Below are 25,057 nucleotides of genomic sequence, written 5' to 3' on the forward strand. Positions count from 1 at the left end.
ATCTTGAAAGTGAATCGTATTCCATGAATATGATATCTATCTAGTGTGATGTATGAAATATATGACAAAGGTGGATCTATTGATCGGTCATGTCATATAGGCCCGAGTTGGACATCCAATTGCTTCTATTTGAATTATCCGGAGAATGCAATGCCTGATATATATCAAAAAGATGGACAATCAAACCTATTTCTCGATTCACTCAAAGAGGTTAATAGGGTCTCAATAGAGATATGTAAAAAGCAGGCCCGATTACGCGTATTCCTAATCCTAAATGGAATGTAACGATGTAGGGATCCATATGTAAACATAGTATCTATTTAGATAGGTCTGAATGGCCCCTTCTCATTATGAGAATGTATATAACCCTATACCTAAACCCTAAACACTAAACACTAAACCCTAAACCCTAAACCCTAAACCATATATATATATATATATATACACATATGTATATATATTTATATACATATGTATATATATATATAGATATATATGTATATATATATGTATATATATATATATATATACATATATATCTATATATATATATACATATGTATATAAATATATATGTATATATATATATATATAACAATTAACTTATGTGGGATTTTCTCTAACCGACGACCATCACGTAAGAGCTATTATGATTATACAGTGTTTTGGCCCATGCTGCCACAACCGTCCTATACCTTTCCATTAGTATAGAAAACTAAACTACTAAGTTGATACACTAGTGTATGCTAAAATGAAATAATGAAATCATTTAAAAAGTATTATCATTTTCTACCCATGATGGCTACCTCGTTTATAGGGGCTGTAAGTTATCTGAACTCTCCCCCATATCAGTGCTCAATACTACTCTCAAAATATGATACTAGCTCTTATATTTAAAAGCATACTTTTTCCTGTTATTTGCGATAATTTCTCAAAAATATAGCTTAAACGCTATCGTGGAAATTATAGTTTTCCCCTTGCTTAATTGTGAAAACATTTACTCTTTTCTGAAAACTAGCTCAAAGTTTCTTTGGAAATCTCAGCTTCCATTATAATTAAAATGTGAAAAGATTGTAAATTTTTTTAGATAACTTGGTCCTCATATACTTCTTTGAAGAAATGAACTTCAAATGTAAACTCTTTTACTCTTTACTCATATTGAACTTTATAACTTAAAATAAAGCTAAAAACATTTGCAAAAGACTTCATAAAAATACTCTACGAACTTCCTAGACTTGGCTCTTTCCTTTCCTTGAATTTGAAGTTATGAATTCAAGGTTGTAATTCATGTTTCTTGACTATTTCTAGATGTTTAGAATTCATCTAGAGTAGTTAGAATTAATAGGAAGTGTTAATACACCTTCGAAAGGCTTATACAAACCGTATGACGAATACTGGGTGAAAACGCAAATTTAAGCGCGTTCAGGGTGCACCACACCAGACACCAACTTTAGAGACCCCATTTGGGTGCACAATAAGGGCGCTGCCCACGTCATTTGGCGCAGATGGGGCGCGCCGCGCATGACTCTCCCTTGATATACTGATGATTTTTTTAAACTTGTATTCTAATTCTAAGTCATTTTAAATTGATTTATTTTTTTAATACTTTCTTAGATTCAGATACCCAAAGCATGTACACTAGAATCTCACCCGAAAAAACTCTTAACATTGCTAATACGCTTCAAGAAAATCCATCAATCATAGGTAATTTCAAGAATGAAAAAACAATTCGAGAACACAAACCAAGAACATCAATAACTAACTTTTTTGGAAACAATCGTTGAATTAAACATGATTGGCTTGTGGGTTAATGGTCCCAATGCTATGTTATTTTACAAACCTTTGTAAGGATTACCTACCGACGAAATTCACAAGCTCTTGATGATCTTAACGAATCTTTAAGGTTTTTCTCCTTTTCCTTTTCTTTTATCTTCTCTCAAAACTTTTAGCTCTTTTGGTAAAAAGTGTAAACTGATCTAATTCAGCTTAGACCCCTATCAATTGCAAAAATTTATTAAAATAAAAAGGCAAGGAAATTACCAAACTACAGTTCAAAATTCCGAATTGGACATTTTCATACTCAAATATCCAACATCCATAGGGCATAAGTCACTCATAAAAACTAAGAATCGTGCAAACTCAGCAGCATTGGAAAGATGACCAAAAACTAATTTTTCCTAACTTAAGAAAATTTCTTGATTTTTCATTATTTCAAAAATAAGTATTTTCAATTCTTAACTTTTTCTTAGCTATTTGAAATTGCGAGATGTTACAATATTTTCCCCTTGGGACCATTCATCCTCGATGAGATTACTCTTACTTGGATAAGGGTGATAACATCAAGTTCAAAAACCCATCAAGCAAGTGCAAACAAATAACATGCTCACTTATAATTTAAAAGAGTACTGAGAGGAGAACTAATATTCTGGTCTACATTTTCTACTTATTCAAATAGATGTGGATATCTTTTCTATCACTTTCACATTATCCATAGCTGATGAACAAAATGTGATCCTATTAACCTTGTTTCACCAACTTCAGACCCTCCAATAGGAGATCTCCTATTCTCCCATAAAGAGCTTCATATGGAGCCATTTGGATGCTAGAGTGGTAACTACTGTTTAGCAAATTCGGTGATAGATAGGTCATCATTTCAATTACGTTTGAAATCGATCACACGCTCCCTCGACATATCCTCAAAGGTCTAAATAGTGTGCTTCTCTTTCCCTTTAGTCTGAGGATGAAACACAATACTTAAGTTCATCTTTGAACATAAGCCTAAAGATCTCTAGAATTATGCAGTAAATTGTGCACCTCTTTTTGAAATAGTAGATATTGGGACTCCATGAAGTCTTATCACCTGTTTAATATATAACCTATCATAATCTTCTACATAATAGCTAGTCTTTATCGGTAGAAAATGAGCTAATTTTGTCATTCTATCAACAATAACTAAAATAGAATCATGTAGCCTCTGAAACCTTGCCAAACCTTTGATGAAATCCATATTAATAATCTCCCACTTCCATTCCAGAAGTTCTGTATTCTAAGCCAAACTACGGGCCCTTTGGTTCTCTACTTTATCATGTTGGCAATTTGGGCACTTGACAACAAATTTTGCAATACCGTTCTTCATACCATTCCACCAATATACTTTTCTCAAATCGCGATACATGTTTGTGGAACCCAGAAGAATAGAACATATGGATCTATGAGCTTCCTCCATGATTCTCTCCTGGAGTCCATCCACCATTTGTACTCACAATCTGCCTTGGTATCTCAAGACATCGTCTCCCCCTTGTTCAAAAGCTAATACATGAATTTGCCTTGAATTCATGAAAAATAGGATCTTGGTCTTGGTTGCCTTTTACTTTTGACATTAATGTGGACTCAACTCCATTCATCTCGACTATCCATCCTCATGTGGAATCCGACAGTCGGAATACCAAGCGTGCAAGTTTATACACATCTTTCGCTATATCTATATTTTCCTCCTCAACATGGGCAGTATTAGCCATAGACGACCAGCTTAATGCATCATCAACCACATTATCCTTACCTTGATGGTGAAGAATACTTATTTAATAATCTTGAGTAGTTCTAACCACCTCCTTTGCGTGAGATTAAGTTGTTTGTGAGTGACACATATTGTAAGAACTTGTGATTAGTGAATATATAAACATGGAAACCATAAAAATAATGACGTCATATCTTCAAAGAGAACACTAGATCGGCCAACTCTAAATCATGGGTTGGATTATTGTTCTCATGAACGTTCAACTGTCTGAGGATGCTAATTTTCTTATGTATGTGGGTGTATGTCATGATGTTGTGTGTTGTGAGTATTTCCTTGTTTTATGTAAGGTTTCATCTATTAACTGCCCTGTGTGTGCTAACAAGTAACTTTTATTAATTATTGAATAAGATAGGAAAATTTTTCTAAATAGCCAATTTAAGTCTCTTTTGTGCGTAAAAAATGATTATACTTATGAAGCCCCGTTATGCTTTTAAGCATATCATTGCTTGATTAACCTCATAATTATATGAATCCCTTTGTTTATAGCATTCGTTTATTTGATCCAATTACGGACCCTTAATTCACTTTGTAGATTAGCAAGAGAGAGATTATAGAAATAAAGCATTGTGGGTTGGTCGGTGTTGTGAAAATAGGTCTTGAGGTTAAAATCCCAGTATTCAATTCCATACACACTTGTATATAATGACTAGTGAGTAATTTTTATAATTGTTATTTGATTCCACAATTATTATGTTATATCCTAATTTTTTATAAAATTTATAAATATGTAAAAAAAGTACCATTTTCTATAAGTAAAACTAAAAAAATAAAATAAGTGCACCTGCTATATCATGATTGAAAGAAAACATAGACAACATGAAATTTATGGCATAATACATAAACATTTATGCCATTTAAATTTGACTTAACTTTTATCTATGCCCTCTAATTTGTTATGAGCACAAAAAGACACTTTAACTAGAAAAAAATGAACAATTAGATACATTTGTCATATATTGCATCCTACATGACAATTTTTTATCATATGTAATGTTCTACGTGTGTTATGTCACATAAGACGTGTGTCCATTTATTCTCCATCTAACTCCTTTGTACTCTTTCACATTTTCCTATGGAAGCTAATTTCATTTATCTTATTTTAAATTTTCATTGAAATTGCTCGTCTTTTTATTCTTGATGATGATTTTCTTTTCATTTTGACTTTTCATATTGCTCTGACTCCTCTCCTTCAGCCTTCCCCTATTCCTCACTAGAAGAGTTCATGAGATCACAATCTAACAAGTTAATTCATGCATAGTTAGGCAAAACAATGGAACCCGAATTGACTTGTTGATTTTCCATTTGCATTATTTTTAGGACTTCCCAATGAAGTCTTTTTTGTAATACTCTTCCTTGTTTCCCATGACTATACAAAATGAAAACAATAAAGAACGTCATAAGTGCATTAACTTCATTTCTAATAAATAAATATTATTTTTACATATAAATATATTCATTAAATATTTTATCAATGCGTACAAGGTAATGTGAACTACATGTATTCTTCGGAATATCTTTAGAAACTTATAACAATGTTATGTTTTGTATCAATTGTCACTAAAAACAACCTCATACAAAATTCTATATCCGCTTTTGTGTAGCTCTCCTCTAGTGCGTTTCTATTTTTTTTTAAAAAAAAAGCATAGATCCATAAATTTTTTTTGAACATTTCAATACCTATAGCAGTAGAGACATATACCTAAACTTATGAAGAGAGGTCACACTATACAATAGTTGTACACCAAATAATGATTTGAAAGACAAAAATCAAGAAACTGAAAGGTTACCTAAAATGTTGACTCTTCATTTTCTTTATTGCAGCTTGGATTGTTGAGTTTGTGTGAGTATATTGCATTGAGTAAAACTCTTCAGGTGGACATGGAAAGAAAATTTAAAAAAATACCCTTGAGTATTGGAAGCGGAAAAGATAATAGTACATTCAGATCTCAAGCCAATGACGTGGACAAGAAGAAAAGAGGAGATAAGTGTGAGGAGATTCAGCTATGCAAATGAGCCTCCTATGCATCTGAATTCTATAGGAATATCAGTTGAAATTATTAAATGGCATCACCACGTGGTCCTATATCATGTGTAAACAACACGAAAACACGAAACATGTAAAACTATGGCATCTGGAACTAGGTCAACCCCATAAAGCTAGCTTATATGGGTGGATGGTCCAGATTCATATAAGTAGACCACTAGTTCATTCTCCAATCAATATAAGATCTAGCCTACTCTAACTAAACAACGTATCATGAAACTCCAAATATATTAGGGATCGAGAAAATGATAGTTCCAACTTCCACGTATATAGGAATTCACCTTGTCCAACTATCTCCTATATCTTCTTCTGCTTCTTCTCTTAATCGTCCAATTTCTATATTTCATGAGGGATTTCGACATCCTTCCTTCAAGATATTATCCATCCTTATTAAAAAAAAGGTGATGATGTTAAGAATATTGAGGATGAGATTGTTTCTTTGCCGCATATACAAGAGTCAAAGAAATATTTCTTGACTCAATTTTATTAGCATCTTCACTAATTCTTGATATTACCAAAGACCATATAAGGAGTCCATATTTCCATCCAATAGATGTGGTACTTTAACAATAATGTTGCAATCTTCACAAATCATTGATTACTATAAATGTCTAAGTAATTCTCGAATACACTTTCTTCCTCCCTCGGTGCTTGCTTGTTTCTAGATCTACAAGAAAGGCTATAAAGCAGTTTACTGTAGAGGGAAGCATTGATTTATTAATAAAGAACAAAGTATTTATACAAGAGGGTGGAACCATAAGGATCAGGAAGGAAATCAATACAATCAATCTAAGATATAAGTAAAGATCTAAACTTCTATGAATAAGCTAAAACCATGGAAACTAAATTTGTGAAAAAGGAATATAAATAATAGACAATAACTCTAAGATATATCTCTAATATGCCCCCGCAAGATAGTAGGTCGACTAGAGATGCCATCTTGGAATGTAACAGCTCAAAAGATCCACTTGGAAGAGGTTTTGTAAGCATATAAGCTAGTTGGTCCTTTAAGGAAACATGAGAATCCAGAATAATACCTTACTGGACTAATTTACGAACAAAATGATAATCAAGTTCAATGTGCTTCATGGAACACAAGGTTAGCACAAACGTATGTAGCACCAAGATTATTGCAGTAGATTACCGGTGTCTTAGCAGGAGTAACAGATAACTCCTTGAGAAGATTATGCACCCAACAAAGTTCAACAGTTGGGAGGTGATGGACCTGTATTTTTCCTCCGTCGAAGAACGAGCCACAACTTATTGTTTCTTAGAACTCCATGAAATTGGATTACAGCCAAGAAACACAACATCCGCTATAGTAGATGAGTGATCATCGTGATCCGCAGCCCAATCTGAGTCAGAGTAGGCATGAAGTAAAAATGGAGATTCTTTCTGAAGAAATAGACCACGGTCTAATCTCCAAGCTAGATAGTGCAAGAGACGTTTTACCGTGGTCCAATAGGTTTTAGTGGAACAACTTGTAACCTGATACAACTTATTAACTATAAAAGCAATATCTGGATGAGTTAACATCAAATAATTCAAGCTTCCAACTACATTCCTATACTATGTTGGATCTTCAAAAGGTGGACCATTTGTAGAACCTAGATATGAACCTTAAGTGATAGGTGTCCTCACTGGTTTTGCGTCTGCCATGTTGTTTCTATCAAGTATATTGAACATATATTTCTTTTGGTTAAGAAATAGACCAAGTGTTGAATGAATAACTTCAACTCCTAAAAAGAAATTCAAATTTCCAAGTTCTTTTATGGAAAACTGAGTACCGACTTGTTTGATAAATTCTTCAACATTGTGAGACTGATTGCCCGTAATTATGAGATCGTCATCATAAACAACTAGATAGATGATAACACCAGATTTTCCATAGATGAAAAGACAATGATCACACTTAGAGTGATGAAAACCATGAGATAGAAGATAGTCTTTTCTTTCAACATAGCAGGCGCGTGGAGCCTGGTTGAAGCTATAGATAGCCTTGTCTAATTGACAAATATGATTAGGAAACTTCTCATCGACAAATACAGGTGGCTGAGACATGTAAACTTCTTCTGATAAATGTCCATGTAGGAAAGCATTATTCACATCTAATTGCCTAAGCGCCCAATCTTTAGAGACTGCGAGAGAAAGAACAACTCCCACTATAGTATGTTTAGCAACACGTGAATAGGTCTCAAAATAATCCACACTAGGTCGTTGAAGATAACCTTTAGCAACTAACTAAGCTTTGTTGAGTCCAACTACCATCAGAATTATATTTAACATGGAATACCCATTTGGAGCCCACCGGTTTGGCATGAGGGACAGATGGAATAAGAGACAAGTACCTTCACTTTGCAATACTGAAATCTCTGCAGTCATAGCAGCATGCCAATTTGGATCTTTTAAAGCTTGACAAACAGGGTGAGGTTCTATTGGCATGGGTAGGGAAGAAGGTATTTTTGGCTTGTTGGAGGTTTTGGTTGTTGGAGATAATTGGGATGGTTTGGGTAATGGTGAGACATTTGATACATTGAGATTGGCAGAATCATGAACAATAGCAAATAGACACAACTCCTGAACGGGTTTATGAATGATATTCTTTGATCAATTAGTCATGGGATGAGAGGGTTTAGTGCTGGAATTTTGATCTGAATCATTTATGTTATCTAGTAAGGAGGGCTCTGAAGAGGTAAAGCTATTAGATATGATAAATGAGAAGAGATATACCTGAGTGTTGATTGGATGAATTCCTAGTTCCGTTTGATGAAGAAGCCTTGTCAGGTGCTCTGTTGGAAGATGTGGAACCAAGAGGCGGTGTAGTAGAGGCCACAGGAGAGGTGAAAGATGAAGGTTGGTCACGAGTAAGAGGAATAATAAAGTGGTTGTGAATCTAAGTCAACAGTGTCATTTTATGGTCTGCTTTCTGTTTGTTCAAAAGAAATATAAGGGAAAGAGTGTTCCACAATATCAACATGATGAGATAAATAAAGGCGAGAATTTACATGATTATAACACTTATAAGCACTCTAATTTAGTGAATAGCCTGGGAATATGCAGGAGTAGAGCGAGGCTTTAATTTACTCTGATTGTAAGGACACAACCATGGATAACATAACGAACAAAAGACACGAAGTTTGTTGTAGTTTGCGAGAGTACCTTATAATATGAAATAAGGTGAATCTCCATCTAATGTTTGGGTGGGCAAGCTATTGATTAAGTAGGAAGCAGTCATAAAGGCATAAGACCATAACCTTAGAGGAAGATTGGCATTGTGTAATAATGTGATACCTATCTCCACAACATGGCGATGACGACGCTCGGTAGTGACATTATGTTCTGGTGTGTAGGGAGGGGTGAGAAACTGGGATATTCTATGTTTTTCAAAGAATGAACGGAGATGAAGGAACTCCCACCGTTGTTAGAATAAAAACATGTGATGGGCTTTTGAAATAATTTCTCCATAATTCATATATTTCGTATAATGAATCCACAAATATTAAAGAATATTAAAAACCATCCGTAGATACTTCGGTGCATCGCCCCAAACATCTGAATAAATATATTCTAAAGGAGCAAACGTTGTATTGAGGAGTTAAAAAAGGGAGTTTTATGCATTTTATTGCATTTACAAGAATTGCAAGAGAAATTCTTCTCTAAAGATGAAGAAATATTCGTAAGCTTTAAAATATGACAAAGAGTGGGAGTGGAGGTGTGATCGAGACGTTGATTCCTGTTGGGAGCAGTGGTGGTGGAAGTGGTGTTGGATTGAGCATTAGATATAGATTGGATATTGGACTATGAAGGCCATGTATACACACTACCCTTAGTCTTCCCTGCTACCTGTGGTGCCCGCGTACAATAATCCTTCAAAACAAATGAGGAAGATGAGAAATCAACCGAAACATGATTATTGCTACACAATTTATAAACAAAGATGATATTCTTCTTCATGTGAGGCACACATTAAACATTACTTAAATAAAGAGGGGTAGAGGTAAAGGGTAGAAGAGTAGATCGTGTATGGGTAATCCTATGAGATTTACCGTCACCAAGCATGACATCCTCATTGCCATCATATTCAGAGTAAAAAGAAAGGTTTTGTAAGTCTTGGTTAACATGGTGAGAGGCACCAGAATCAACAAGCCATTTGGGTCTGTATTGGTGGATTGTGCAGCAAAGTTAGCTATAGGCTGCTGATCGTTAGATCGGTTGAAGTTACTTGAAGATTCATTGGGTTTAGTACTTGTGACAGCATATAAAATGGAGAGTATTTTTTTGCACTATTTCACGTGATGGCCATGTTTGTCACACAATTGACAAGTGACCCTGGGTCGATTATTTTGACTACCAGAATGACATCCTTGATAACCTCCATTTCCATTCTGATTGGTAGTAGAGAAATTCCTTTGATTGGACAGTCAATTATTGGCACCTCGATTGGAATTTCGGTTGGTAGAGGCAGGAGGTTTAGCAGCAAAGGTCGTCACGATTGGTGCCACAACTTGGCATGACCGACGAGTCAAGTGTGTGTCGTAGTCAGTCAACTTTTCATGAAGCTATTCAAAGGTTATGGCTGTTTCACGAGCACGAAGTGCAGAGGCAATGCTATCATACTCGGAAGAAAGGCCTTGTACGACATGAAGAAAAACATCATCAGCGGAGATGTGAACACCAATGGAAGCAATCTTGGTGCAAATCTCTTTGATTTTCTTGAAGTAAACAGTAATATAGAGATTTCCCTTTTGAATAGTATTCAAGTCTTCTCGCAAACTCATTATGAGAGAATGTGACGGTTTTGTATAAGTCGTGGCAAGATTGTGCCAAAGCGCATAAGAAGTTTTATTATCAGTAACAAAGGGTATAATTTCTGGTGAGAGGGATGCAACCATGAAACTTCTAATGAGATGGTCTTGTCGTTTATAGACAGAGATAGCTGTGGTTGATGGGGGTTCATTAATAAACGGAAGAAAATCATAGGAAGTAATTACTGTTTCCCATTGATATTGCCAAGATTGGTAGTTGGTTATGGTAAGCTGGTTATTATTGTTCAAGGAGATGATGTTGTTGGAGGGAGCCCAAAAATTTAAAGTTGCTTCATTTGTTGGGTTTGGGAGGGAATCAAGAGCCATGGCTGCTGACAAAAAAAATTTAGTTCCCAAAAATGTTTTGGTTGTTATACAGAATAGCTCTAATACCATAAAGCAGTTCACTGAAGAGGGAAGCATTGATTTATCAAAATAGAATAGAGTATTTATACAAGAGGTGGATCCATAAGGAACAGGATGGAAATCAATGCAATCAATCAAATATATAAGTAAAGATCTCAACTGCTATGAATAAGCTAAATCTATGGAAACCAAATCTGTAAATAAGGAATACAAATAATATACAATAACTTCAAGATATATCTCCAATAGGCTAGAGGAGGAAAGGAATGTTTTTCGCTCAAACATAATTAATGAGACAAAAACATCCACTAGTATGTCCACATCCAATACAATAGTTTTTAGCTACTAGCTATTGCAAAATGAGAAGTCAGGCATGTACATAATTTACTCTTCCAATATAATATTTTAGGTAGGAATATACCCTTTTAATTGACCTCATTTCACATTTACGCCCTTCACTTTGGGTGTGCACAAGTTAACACATAAAATTGTTTGAAATTGGATAAATAGACACACACATTATACGTTGCATCCTTCATGGAAATTTGTGTTGTGTGTCGTGTCCTACGTGCATTATGACACATAGAACTCATGTGTCTAATCGTTCAACTTTATAGAAGTTAGAGTGTCTACTTTTGAATATTCAAACATGGAGAGCATAAATATGAATTGAAGTCAATTAAGGAATACATTTATATATTTTATACTTTTAATGTAATTCACTTAACATTTATGACAGAAGCGGCGAAAATAGAAAAATAGCATTGGGAAGGTAAAGATGAGCATAAATAAGCAAATTCATGACATAACTAAATTGTAAGGAGCATAAAATGGCAAGAAAATTAATTTGCTCAAATGCTGAAATAAAGAGTGGTAACTATTTCTTTACCCTACAACAAGGGTTCTCGGGTTCGTGTCTCCTTGGGTGGAGAGTTGCTTTTGTTAGGGAGCTTCATCCCTCAATGGTACTTCCCGACGTGAGTTCAAATTTATCCGGGCTCAAGTGTAGGTAGTGAAATACCGGGTGGGAAATGAAAAAAAAGTGCATACAAATGAGAAAAAGCATTTGGCACTTGAATTTTTCAATAAGAAAGAAATTAGTTTAGGAGAATAAATAGCCCTCAATCTTAACATATTTTGAAAGAATATTCATCCTCCTATTTCCAATATTCACCTCTTTGTTGTTCTGATTCTTCTCTTCTTTGTCAAATATAAATATAAAGATTCGAGTCATACCCAGAATGTTGCAATTGAACGACATATTAAAGCTACTTTGCACTCTACTTTTACTATAGGAAGAAACGAAAGAAATACGAAAGAAATTTAGAGTTGATTGCGTAAATGATAATTCAACTTGTAGTAAGTAACCATCGAAGTCACTTATCTTTGTTTTGTCTTTGATAAGTCATGTTAGATAAACAAAGATTATGTAAAAGAAACATTTCCATCCTCGTTAAGAGATAATTCAGGGAGTAACATGACATAAATTTATGCCTAGCAACATCAAAGAAAAGAAAGTCAAATGTTTGCAACAAATTTTAAAGTGAAAAAGAAAATCGTAAGAAAATATGAATAAAAATAATTTTATTCATGAAGATAGTGGGGGTACAGTTCTGTTTTTCCATTCATCCCACTCTCCTAGGATATCCATGATTTGAGTGCTGTTAGTGGCATATTTCTCGTGCTTATACCTTTAGTGAAAAGGCTTCATGTACCCCCTAGACTATGACCGAAATTACGGAGACAAATTTAACTAATCTAATGTCCTATTACCAACCCATTTGTTTTTGTAATTTTGTACACCTTTTTAGCTTACGTGGCATCAACATATCTTCCACGTTCCTCAATTGTGTGGAGTCATAGAGTGTGCCACGTAAAAAAAAAGGTTTACAAAAATATTAAAAAATAAGTTTAGGGAGGTAACATGACGTCAATTTAGTTAAGGTATGTCCCTGGGATTTTTGTCATAGTCTAGGGGGTACTTATGTCTTATCCCTACCCTTTATATAGTCATAAACTAGTGTTAATGGTTGATTAGTCTCGATGAATTCAAATTGAAATTTAATAAACCTTCTAGAGTCTCAATTCTAATTGAACAGGTCTTGTAGAGTCCCCAAAAAAATCAATGTCTAGTAACGTCCCCTACTTCATGGATTGTCGGAATGTAGACTCAATGAAACTCAAAGAAAAGTCTTGAAGTACTCATTCTTCCACCTTCTTAGCTTCTAATTTTTAGATCTGATTTATGAGAGGATCAGAAGGAAAGATTTGGGGTGTGATTGGTATTAAGGAAAATGTTTTCCCGAAAAACAAGTAGATATTTGACGTATTATCTCAAGTTTAGTTGGTGATTAGAAAATATTTTCCGGAAAAATATTTTATTGTTTGGTTTTTGAGAAATATCTTTTAATTTTTAAAAGAGTAGTAAATAAGTAGTGAAGTTGAATTTTTTTAAAATAACAAACTTAATTTTTTTTCCATGGTGGGGTGGGGGTCAATGGTAGGGGTGAAAAAACAAATAAATTTGAATTTGAATATTTTTAAAATAATATTAATTATTTTTGGTCGTAGGGAGGGAGGGGGGGTGAGTGTAGGGATGAAAAGATGAAAATTTGACGTTTAAAATATTTTTTTAAAAAATTCTTAATTTTTTTGTGGGGGAGGGGTAGGGGGAGGGGCGTGTGGGTGGGGGATCCGAGGGTAGGGGTGAAAAATATTAAAATTTGAAGTTGCGTTTTTTTTTTTAAAAAAAAAATATCAATTTTTTTGGGGGGTAGCGGTGGGGGTGGGGGTGGGGGTCGAGGGTACGGGTGAAAAAATGAAAATTTTAAGTTGATAGTATTTTTTAATAATTAACTTAAATTCTTCTTAGGGGTGGGGGAGTGTAACATTTTGAAAATTCATGGCGTGTCGTAAATCCTAACATAGGTGTCATGAGGTCTAAGTATTGCTTTTTTAAAGTCCATTCTAATAAATATAGGTCATTTAGGAAGTTTAAGAATTAAACCGTCCAAGAACGTCCATGACGTTCGGATGTTCGTTCAAAGGGGTACTAGTGTGCCTTAGCCTAATTGACTAGCTTTTAGAAGCCGGAAATGTATGAAAATTGGAAAAAAGTATATAATAGGTGTTTGAGTTGTTTCATGGTCGGGACACCCAGTTACGACTCCCCATGGACAAACCAAAGGCCCTTGAGGAGGACCCTTGAAGTTTGAAGCAACACTGCATGCGCAGTGTGTATTAACAAGGTTGGAAACGGTTCGTGTGCGGACGGACGGGGCATAGGTGCCACTTTTGTACCACACTTAAGTCAAAATTAGGAATACTTTCACCTTCACTGTCTCTGAACTCATCGACGGAGTGTAGATAGGAGGGGGTTGGTCCGTAGACTCACAGACGGCCCGTCGGCGGGGTTCCGTCTGTGAGGGTTGATTTTCCTGCACATTCTAGTGTTAAGTCATTTAATTTATTAAGTGTTTTAGGGGTTAGTTAGAGATTAAGGGGAGACCAATTTACTAACTTAAACTCCCATATAAAGGCCCCAATCCCAATTAATCTAATTACGACTCTCAATACAAACTATCTTCCTTCTCTCTTCTTTCTCTCTCTACTTGAACTCACCATTGAAAACTAGCAAGGATAAGGGTTTGGGGGCTGTAAAGGTATGACTTCACCATGAAATTTTTATCAAATGTTAAGGTATGTGATCTAATTCACCTTTGAGACTCTTTCCTCAAAGGGTTCCTTCAAAATGGATTTCAAAAGTTGAGTTTTTTATGGGTTTCATCCAATTACGAAATTAAGGTTATGAATTTAGTTGTTAAAGGTTTCATTACGTTAAATTCAGTATATTTACATGTATTTTAAATTAATTGTGATAACAGTTGATGGTTTGGTATAAATTGAAGAACATGACCTCAACCATAACCCTAGATTGTGATCTTCACCTATATTGTATTGTGATCATTCAATTGACTTGGTTATTGATTAGATTACTATACTATGGTTTTATTATGAATAAATTAATATGAATTATATGTCTATCATGATAGTTCTTGAGATTTGATTTAGGTTATGGAGTATATTGTGAAATTGGCCTACGTATAATGTCTTAAGCTAAAGTTTTGTGTTGAATTGTGTTATAGAGATGCAATTGGACTTTTTATCTTATTAGTTATCATTGTGTGATGATGTTTCTCCCCTAATTGGGTTGAGTTATTGGTTGATGGTAAGACCTTGATGGTGAACTATGAGGAAGACTTGGTAAGTCTTAGAATCTCTATATTTACTTTCAATTGTGATTAATTGTGGTTAAGTCATGATATTGTATTGGAGTATGCCTTGTATTAGGATTTATAGGGTCGTATGATGTTGAATTGAAATGTCTTGATTATGGTTGTGACGTTGTTAAGATATAAAGGTTATAAAGGTGGTGATGTATATTAATGTGTCTTATTATGAAATGCTATGTAATATGTTAACCTCATATTATTGAATTGTGATGAAATGACTTGCACTCATACCATTCTTATTGATCTATTGATGATGATGATTATAAAAGAGGTAGACCCTATGACCTAAACTAAGCTATGATTGATAATTAAATGCTTGAAGACATTTCAAAAAGGGACTCTAGCTTCACACCGAGTGAACTAGATTGAGGAGTGTCCCTTTCCATATAAGGAAGGTAGAACACTAATTACTCTAGAGATTGGAGACTATAATGCATGGTGCATAAAGAGGGTCCCAACTATACCTCCTAGTTCTTGAACTATGTTTCCCCCATACAAATGCTAGCTAGTGGATCCACGTAGTTGATATGTTTCATATTTCGGAACTACCTTGGCAAGTAGTTCACCTTCTTTGTCGGTGTAGGGTCTTATGACCCCGGATTCCACACTAGCTCATATGGTGTGTGTGGGTTAAGGCAAGATTTTTCCAAAAAGGTAAAATGAATTAAAGGATTTGAACTCTAACTAGGATAATGTAATGGGTCTAGCTTAGTCTAGGTAGGGGTATAGGACTCTACCTAAGGATTGCACTAGTTAGCCTTGAGGGGAGTCTTACAAGGATGTTCTTATATGTGTTTATGTTATAATGATATATGATATATGTACATGATGAGCTTTCCCGTTGTTGTTACTATATATTGATTAGTTCTCTTATGAATATGTGTTATGTTATATTGTTAAGATAAGGTGAAATGTATATATAATTGATATATTATGTGAAGTTGGACATTTGTTATGGTTTCTTGTTGAGGTCACTTGATTGAGTAGGATTATGGGGCTTTGCTTGGTCATTGCACTTTTTGACTTTATAAGGATTCATAAGTAGTTGTCTTGCTTTAATTAATGTGATTCACCCTTAACCATATTTGTGATGTTATTTCTTAATGGTAGGGTTGTAGTAAATTATGGGTTCAAGTATGTTGGGATACATATTACTTGTTTGAGTTAGTAAGCATGATGGGTTGATTGGTATCACTTGCTCGATTATGCATGAGACCTTTTAAATTTGTAAAATGGAATGTTTTGACTAAAAGTCCTTTTTAGCATGTTTTGTCAATATATGTGCATATGGTCTCATAGTTAGTACATGTGGAGTACTAACCCCATTTTCTTCCCTTTTCCCCAACATTTTAGATTCCGATTGTTGATGATTTTTGAAGGCGACATTTTTAAAGGCTTGGATTCTTTATTTCATCCAAGTAGGGTAGGTCCTCAACTTCTGAGGGCAATGACACTATCTAGCTTACGCACTTATTATGAGCTTAAAGACTCTTTCATTTCTTTCCTTTTCCATTGAGTATTATAATTTTGTATGACCTATAAGTGGTCTGGTGGGATTGATGTAAGGGTTATGCCCACATTTTATATACTCTGAATCGATGGTTATGAGATGAGATGACTTTCATGACTATGATATTTTCAATATAATGATGTTCAATAAAAGTATAAGGTTATGTAACCTTCCTATACGAAGGGTCTATGTATACTCGACACAACTATATTATGTGTATGTAGTGGTCTATGAACCCTCCAAGCAGATGTAATGAAAATTTTTAAATTTTTCTGCATTTCAACCTATAAATGTAATGACATGAGACTAAGAGTCTAGTCTAAGTCTTTAAAGAGGACGAAGACGCCAATTACGTCTAGTGGGTAAACCCGGATGTGACATTTGGATTTTAGGGGTGGCTGGGTTGGAGGCTGGCGGGGGTGGGTTAGGGGCAGGTTGGGTGGGGTGTATAGGGGAAGGTTCGAAGAGAGTTTTGGAAAATGTCTTCTTTAAGCTTTAAAGGGAAGTCGTTTTCCTTAAACTTGAGGAAAATGAGTTTATTTGGAAAACATATTCCAAAACATTTGATCCAACCAAACATTAGTAAATTGGAAAACATTTTTTGGAAAATATTTTCTTTCATACCAAACATACCTTTGGTCCCACTAATCATGCTAATTTGTTTGCAACAAATTTTCAATTGACAAAAAATAAATTACAATCAGAAAAAAATATGAAGAAACCTAATTTTATTCATCAAGATAGTGCAAGTGCAATTTGGTGTGTCCCATGAGTCTTCTCTTCGAAGTTTTCTCCATGATTCAAGGGTCGTTAGTGTACATTTCTCGAACTAGGATAATTTAATTTGACCTCTATATGAAAATTTCATGAATTTTCAAATATTCGAGATGTATTTTAATGGAATTTAATAACATTTATAAAGGCATAGTCCAGGATTTAGTGAGAGTTGTCTAAAAAAAATTCGAATTGAAACAGAACGCACATTCTGTAGTCCAATTCCTATTGAATGCCTCTTGTGGATTCCACAAAATTTCAATGTCTACAAATTCCCCCTAGCTTATGTCTTGTCGAAGTGTAGACTCGATGAAATCAAAGACAGGGCTCGAAGTACTCATATTTTCACCTTTGCAGCTTCAATTTTTCATATTTTATTTTTGAGAGAAGAGATGAACGACACATTTAGTCCCACTAGGCGTGCCAATTCATTTGCAACAAATTTTAAAGTAGCAAAAAAATGAAATTACAATCACAAATAAATATGAAGAATAAAATTTTCTTCTTTAAGATAGTGCGGGTACAATTCTGTTTTCCCCTTGATTTTATTCTCCAAAGATTCATCATTGATTCGGGGGCCGCTAGTGGAGTTTTTCTAGAGTTACATGATTTAATTTGACCTCTATATGAATATACCATAAAATTACAGAATATTCAAGATGTCTTTTAAGGGAATTTTAATATCCTTTCTATAGGCATAAACTAGTGTTTAGCTTTGAGTTACCTCTAATATTCTAATTGAAAACCGAACATACCTTCTAGAATCCCGATTGGAATTGAAGATGCCTTGTAGAATTTCACAACATTTCAATGTCTACTAATGACTTGTGCTTCATGTCTTGCTGAAATGTAGACTCAATGAAACTCAAAGTCGAGGATTGAAATACTCATTTTTGCACCTTTTCAACTTCCGATTATAAAATTTTATACATGAGAGAAGAGATGAAGGGAAAAATTTTCTCCCACTGGGCGTGCTAATTTGTTTGCAAAATTTTTTTAAGTAACATAAATAAATTATAATCCCCCCCCCAAAAAAAATAATTATGAAAAAACATAATTTTATTAGTCAAGATAGTGTGGGTACAATTCTGCTCATTCTTTGATTCTACTCTCCTATGATTTATCCATAATTGGAAGATCGTTAGTGACGTATTTCTCAAAGTAGAATGATTTAATTTGACATATATATGAATATCCCATGTATTTGAGGAATATTTGAGATGCCTTTATAGGGTATTTAGTATTCTTTTTATAAGCATAAACTAGGATTTAGGATTTAGTATCCTCAAAGAATTCTAACTGAAAATAAACTTACCTTCTAGATGCATAATTCTAATTGAACACGTCTTGTAGATTTCTACAAAATTTCAATATTTATCAATTCCCCATCTTCAAGGCTTGTCGTATTGTAGACTTGATGAAACTGAAAGACGACACTTGATGTTCTCATTCTTTCACCTTTGAAGTTTTAGATTAATCACGCCTCAAGGATACTCCCATTACATTACACGAGACCTATCATCAAGAGTGACCCCAATCTAACCATGTGTCTAGAATATCATAAACATATCCAAAGATAACAACATTAAAATGAACTATGCGCAACCTAAACAGTGACTATTTGAAACGGAGAGCAACCCAACTAATTTGAATATATAAAACATACTAAGTGTTTAGTGATAACTGAAAGATAAACTAAATAATCCAAGCTAATTTTACTTTAATTTTTGTAAAAACCTCTAACTAAGTTGAGTAGCCTGGACATGTTCGCTAGATAATGCTTACAAACTGAAACTGAAACATAACGAATGAAAGGATAACATTTCTATTGTCCTGGAAGTATGAGGACTCACCATAAAGATTTTGAATACAAACCAAGAACCCATCTAACAACAGCCTATATTGTGAGTACTTGAACCTACATCTTGAAAGGTTGTAGCACATGGTCTGTGTTAGTACTTGAAATATAGTGAGAATGCATGATATAGATCCAAAGTTGAACATATATATGTAAAGGCTGAACAAAACATAACTAAGAAAAGACATAACTGAGTAAGAATATAAGTACTTCAATATAACTAAAAAACTAAAGTGAATTCCATGATCAAGTGCTAATCATCAACAAGAAATGCTAAAATGAATACTAAATTATATAATTAAAACTTGGTCAAATTCACTAAGAGTCACACTGAAGGTATTTCTATTGACCGATGTAAAACCACGTGAGCTAATCGTGGAGTTTGATGTACACCCTCTATTAAGAAAACCTAATATACGTTTCCAGGGGTATAAATGCATGAGTGGTGTGATAACTAAATCTAATGCCCAACAGAAGGAACTTATATTCCTATGGGGGCACGTACTTTTGAGACACTGAGGGAACATTTCACCCTACTTTTAATCGGTGAAATAAAACGCCCCGAGTCTACCCCATGAAGAAAACACAAGACCTAGACTCATAAGTGACCCCAACCTAACCCTAGTGGCATATCATAAGCATACATAAAGATAACTAAATTAATAAAGTACTGTGCGGGAGTTCAAATCATACTAAATAAGAAAGTTTGGGGAATACCCATTTTTATGTGAATAAATATACTTCTAGTTTAATGACAACTAAAAAATATCAAACTCGAAAGCTAAAACTTGATCTAACCGTGTCTAAAATAAAGCCTCTAACTTACTAGAAATGTTACGCATGCCCCATATAAATCTACCGAAAACTAAAACGAAGACCTAAAGTATAAAGATAATCATGTCAATGGTTCTCAAAGAATAAGGACTCACCATTGAATTTGCTGAAATGGAGATTGGGGACTAATCTATGCGTGATTAGAATGTTGAGGACCCTGAACCTAAGCTAGCATTTGGTCAAAGGTTTCAAATATACTTTGCGAATATTATTTTGGTGAAAATTGGATGAAATTTCACCTTGTGTTGGGACATAGTATTTGGGAAACATATTTCACATTTTTTAAAGAAAAATATTATTTACACACATAAAATTTAAAAACTATCAAAACTAATCGTATGTTTGTATTACAATTCAATTGGATCTTCGTTGCAACAAATAACAAGTAGTGTCCATGACCCTAGAGCAATGTGTTAGTTTGGAGTGAGTGAACCAAACATCATTCCATACATCGTGAAGTAGAAAAAAGACATGACTTTTTTATGCTTAGGAGATTGTTTATCATTTTCATCAATAACCATATCATCAATTTCATATTCACCGAATATTTAATCATTATTTTGGTGTTCACTAAAAAATTATGCATTACAATGCAAACACTCACTATAGAGGATATTTTTTGTAAAAGATGAAAGTTTGGTGTAAAAATTTAATTTTTAAAAGATCCAACTAATGAGATTTGACTCAAATACAAGAGAAAACTAGTATTTGGGAATTTGGAATATTTGCCAAAAATATTTTACAAATAATGACAGATCATATGGACAAACACTATTTTCCTAATATCTTCCAAAACATTACTTAAGATATCTATAGCCAAACGGGTCCTAAATTATGAGAAGATGTAGCACAGAGTATGCGTTTGTACTTGAAAGGTACTAGGCATAGATGATAGAATAACGCTGAACAATATATATATATAACTGAACAGATAATATAACTAAGCAAAAATATAAGGTAAGATTGATACTAAACTTAAAATACATAACATGAACTAACTGAATGCAACAACATGTTTAAAATATGCTGAAATCGAATACTTAACTGTAACTAATAATCTGGTAAAGGTACTAGAATATGATTTTGGGAGATACTAATTATCAACAAAAAATACATGATCTAAATGTGGATTCTAGTTTATATGCTCCATTGAGAGGACCCATTCTTCCGTGCTAAAGGTGTTGAGGAATCAATCGTGTAACACCTCTAAAAAATTAGATGAAGCTAGAGATTAACATGTGTGAAATGAGGTTATAAGGTCTTAAAATGTTTAATAATAGTTTTTAATGGCAGTGTGTTAATTTTGGAAGAGTTTGGAGGTCAAACATCCAAGACGTTCAAAAGTTATCCTTGAGACGTGCTTGTGTGTTCTAGTGTGACCTTGCATGTTTTACGTGTTCATTTTGGTTCAAACTGATTTAAGATGTTATTAACTTTTATACGAGTGTATATGGGTTTGAAACGTCCAGGGAATTTACCTCTTACAGACTTGATGAAGAAGGGGATATTAATTATCGAACCTATTCAGTTGTCTGTAAAAGATAATGGACTATTTATTATTTATCAAACCATAGGTATTTCATTGGTTCATAAAATTAAACACAAAACTAATCAAAGATACCGAGAACGAAGATATGTTGATAAAAAGAATTTTGACGTATTCAATCTGCAACCTCAAACTCAAAGAATAAATACAGAAAAAACTCATTTTTGTTTTGCTTGTTCCCGAATCAACAAGGACCACCCTCAGATACCTTTTGGAGGACCCAAACTTGGGATTGATACTTCCTAAAAAAGTCCCAATTGACGAACGCAGTCGACGCCCGTTGTTCCACACTCCCCATAAATTGGCGATATTGTTCCGCACTAAGGTGTGGGATATAAAGACCCCATTTTAAGATTCTTTGAATTAAGGTATGGAGTGGCAACACGGCCAGTTGTTTAATCTAAGGGTCTTCATTTGGTCCGTCGATTGACACCTGCAAGTTTTTTGCAGGTTTCTCGGCCAAGGCAAGGGTGTTTTAGGAATTTCACCTAGAAGTGTAAAAATAAAATGGGTGGTTAATAAGGTCTTTTTGGTCATTTTAAATGACTTCATGATTCTAGAACCCCATGTTCAGCTCGTTCTTCAAATCAAAATCCAAAGACCCAAAATAGAATTCTCTAGAACTCCATTGGACCTTGAATCAAGGTGGTAGCTTGGAGATTGATTTCTCCATAAATTCTTCACCCTTTTCTTGGATTTTCATCAATCAAGGTATGGTGTTCATCCTTGAATCTTCTCTCTTTAAGGGGCCAAACTTCAAAAGGCTTTTCTAAGACGTCTCAAAAGATATACTTTCTATTTTTATATCTAGCCATGAATTCTTGCTTAAAATGATTCAAATAAATGATTTATGGTATAATTGATTTTACTTCAATAATTTTTGACAAAAATTCCTATGAACCCATGCAAATCATGAAATCCTAATTTTGACTATGTTATGGATGATTTTATAATGTCTCTATTGCATTGAATTCTTACGTAGATTGAATTGGGCTATTCTATTATGTATGAATTATGATAGAATTGTATATATGCTTTCTTAATTTGATGAATTCCATATTCTATCATGTTGTATCATTGCATGTTTTGAGTATTGGTTTGGATTGGTGTGTATGTCTATTGGTAAGAGCTTTTGAGAATTTAATTGGTTGGATTGTCTAAGGATTGGAGATGTTGTTGACGGAGTGCTTATATGTTTACCTAACCTCTTCTATATTATGAGTAGCATTAATTTGTGTTGATTGGTATGATCCACTCATGGTGGCGGTGTGTATGTGCTATAAATGTGAAGAATGTGGCCTTGTCGGCATTACTTTATGAATTGTAAAGTTATCTATTAATATAGCTTGTATAGGTGATCACTGTGAAGTCTTATGTGGTACATGTGCATAAATGAATTGAAATCATATTTATTCCTAATTGCTTATAGGTGGTCATGATATACTTGCATGTGCATGAATGAATTGAAAGCATATTTATTCCTAATTGGTTATAAGTGATCATGATATACTTGGATGATATCCATATGTGTTTATACTTGATGTTGAACTATGATTTTTCCTACTTGAATATATGAGGCTTTTGATGGATTATTTTTATGTTTTCATATAAATGAATAGGGTGACTTGTAGTAGACTTAGTTGTCCTTATGTGCCTACTTGAATGTGATTGTACATGTGATAAGATGATGATGAAGTGTCTTGTTTTGGTAGACCTATGTCCCTCTACTTGATACATTAAGAATATGAATATGAATTCTTGACTTATTGGCATTCCTAATGGACCCATTCATGGTGAGGTGCATTATGATTTTGTTATGACTACTATATAGTACCTCTTCATATGCCCTTGTGATTGAATTACTCCATTACAACTAAGGCTAGCACTTAGTGAGTATGCTTGGAGAGTGACTCTACTTAAGTTGATACTAGCGTATAAAGAAGTCCTTGATATTCCTTAACCATGTTCCTACATGGGATGTGTCCTAGTTATACCCTTGACAAGTACAACATCCTCCATCGGAGTAGGGTAGACTCTCGATTCCATGCCTAGCTAGTATGGTCTATGTCACTTAATACTATTCTCATCATGTGGGATAAATTCTATTGTTGGATAAGTTCTATAACGTTTAGGTAGTGAATTGTGACGCTAAATAGACATGGAACGAGTAGGCTTTAAATATGTTAATGTGTAGGTTCCCTAGGTCATTTCCTATGTTGAATGGCTCTTTAATGACGTGATAATCATAGTTGACTTATGTTGCTTTAGGTGAATATAAAAAATACTTATCTTGAGTAGCTTCGAGGATTGCTTAGGTAGGCTTACAAATTGTGTATAGGCGGTCTCTTCATGTCTCACTTAGGTGAGTCTTACAGTAATTCTAGGTAGGGAGTTAATGGATAAAATAGGAATAATATTTCTTTAGGTAGTTTTAAGGACCACTTAGGTGTATGTGAAGGAGTTGTATGGGAGGCCTCTTCATATCTTACTCAAAGGGGTCTTAGGATAACCTTGGTAGGAGACTTATATGCTTATATGATTTGAAGTGAAGTTTATGCTATATTTTGGAATGCGATTTATATGTGTATATGTTGACTTGAAGTGGTGCTTATCCTTATGTTATGAGGTTTTCTTTAAAAAGAGCATGAAAGAATACTTTAAAGCAAAATGTCATTTTAGTATGTTTTTATTGCATTAAACCATACTTAGTGCACTCTAATGTACTAATTCCATATATTTTCTCTTATCTCTAAAGGTGTAGGTGGAAATTGAGAGGAGTAATTGAAGTGAAGCTTGGATATTAGCATTCATTCAAGCAAGTTGGGGATGTCCTCATTAATTCGGGACATATTCATGTTTAGGTTTTCTTGTTAAAGACATTGTATTAGACTTTGTTATATCAATTTTTTTGATGTACGGGCCGTGATACAAGATATTCATGTGTCTAAGATGGAGACAACGAGACTTATTGTTTCCTATGTTTTCAATAAAGATGTTTTTTGAACTATGTTTCTATGTTGTAAAATTTTTAAACTTTTCATTATTTTTCATATATATATGTGTGTGTGTGTGTGTGTGTGTGTGTGTGTGTCGAATACACCATGTGGTTATTTGGGAATACCATTTCTTCAAGGGTATACCCTCGGGTCGTGATAAGTCGCATGATTAGTAAATTGATGCATAGAAAGGGGGCTTATAAACTTATGAGGGAATGCAAATCTTTGACTTTCGGGTGACTTACCCAAGTTCAAATCACTATAAAGCCTACTCCCAACTTAATATGTGAAATTCTTAGCGTAAATGAAGTAAATTGGATAGCTTAACAATATAACATGAAAAATTGAAAATGCAACTTTTATATCTTACAATGAAACATTCGAAAACTAAGGCATGTATGTCTATTTATTTACCTTATCAAATGTAATTCATGAACTAAAAGAACTACATAACG

The 25,057-nt window shown here is 34.0% G+C and overlaps 1 long non-coding RNA gene across 1 annotated transcript; it reads left to right on the top strand.

The window, feature by feature from the left end:
* Positions 1–22,222: 22,222 nt before the first annotated feature.
* On the top strand, positions 22,223–24,613 carry LOC109119888 (uncharacterized). The gene is made up of 2 exons (XR_002027459.1): positions 22,223–22,317; positions 24,362–24,613. It is a non-coding gene; the product is annotated as an uncharacterized lncRNA (long non-coding RNA).
* The last annotated feature ends 444 nt before the right edge of the window (positions 24,614–25,057 follow it).

Source organism: Solanum lycopersicum, chromosome 1 (genome assembly GCF_036512215.1).
Source record: "Solanum lycopersicum chromosome 1, SLM_r2.1".
In the NCBI taxonomy this organism is placed as follows: Eukaryota; Viridiplantae; Streptophyta; class Magnoliopsida; order Solanales; family Solanaceae; genus Solanum; species Solanum lycopersicum.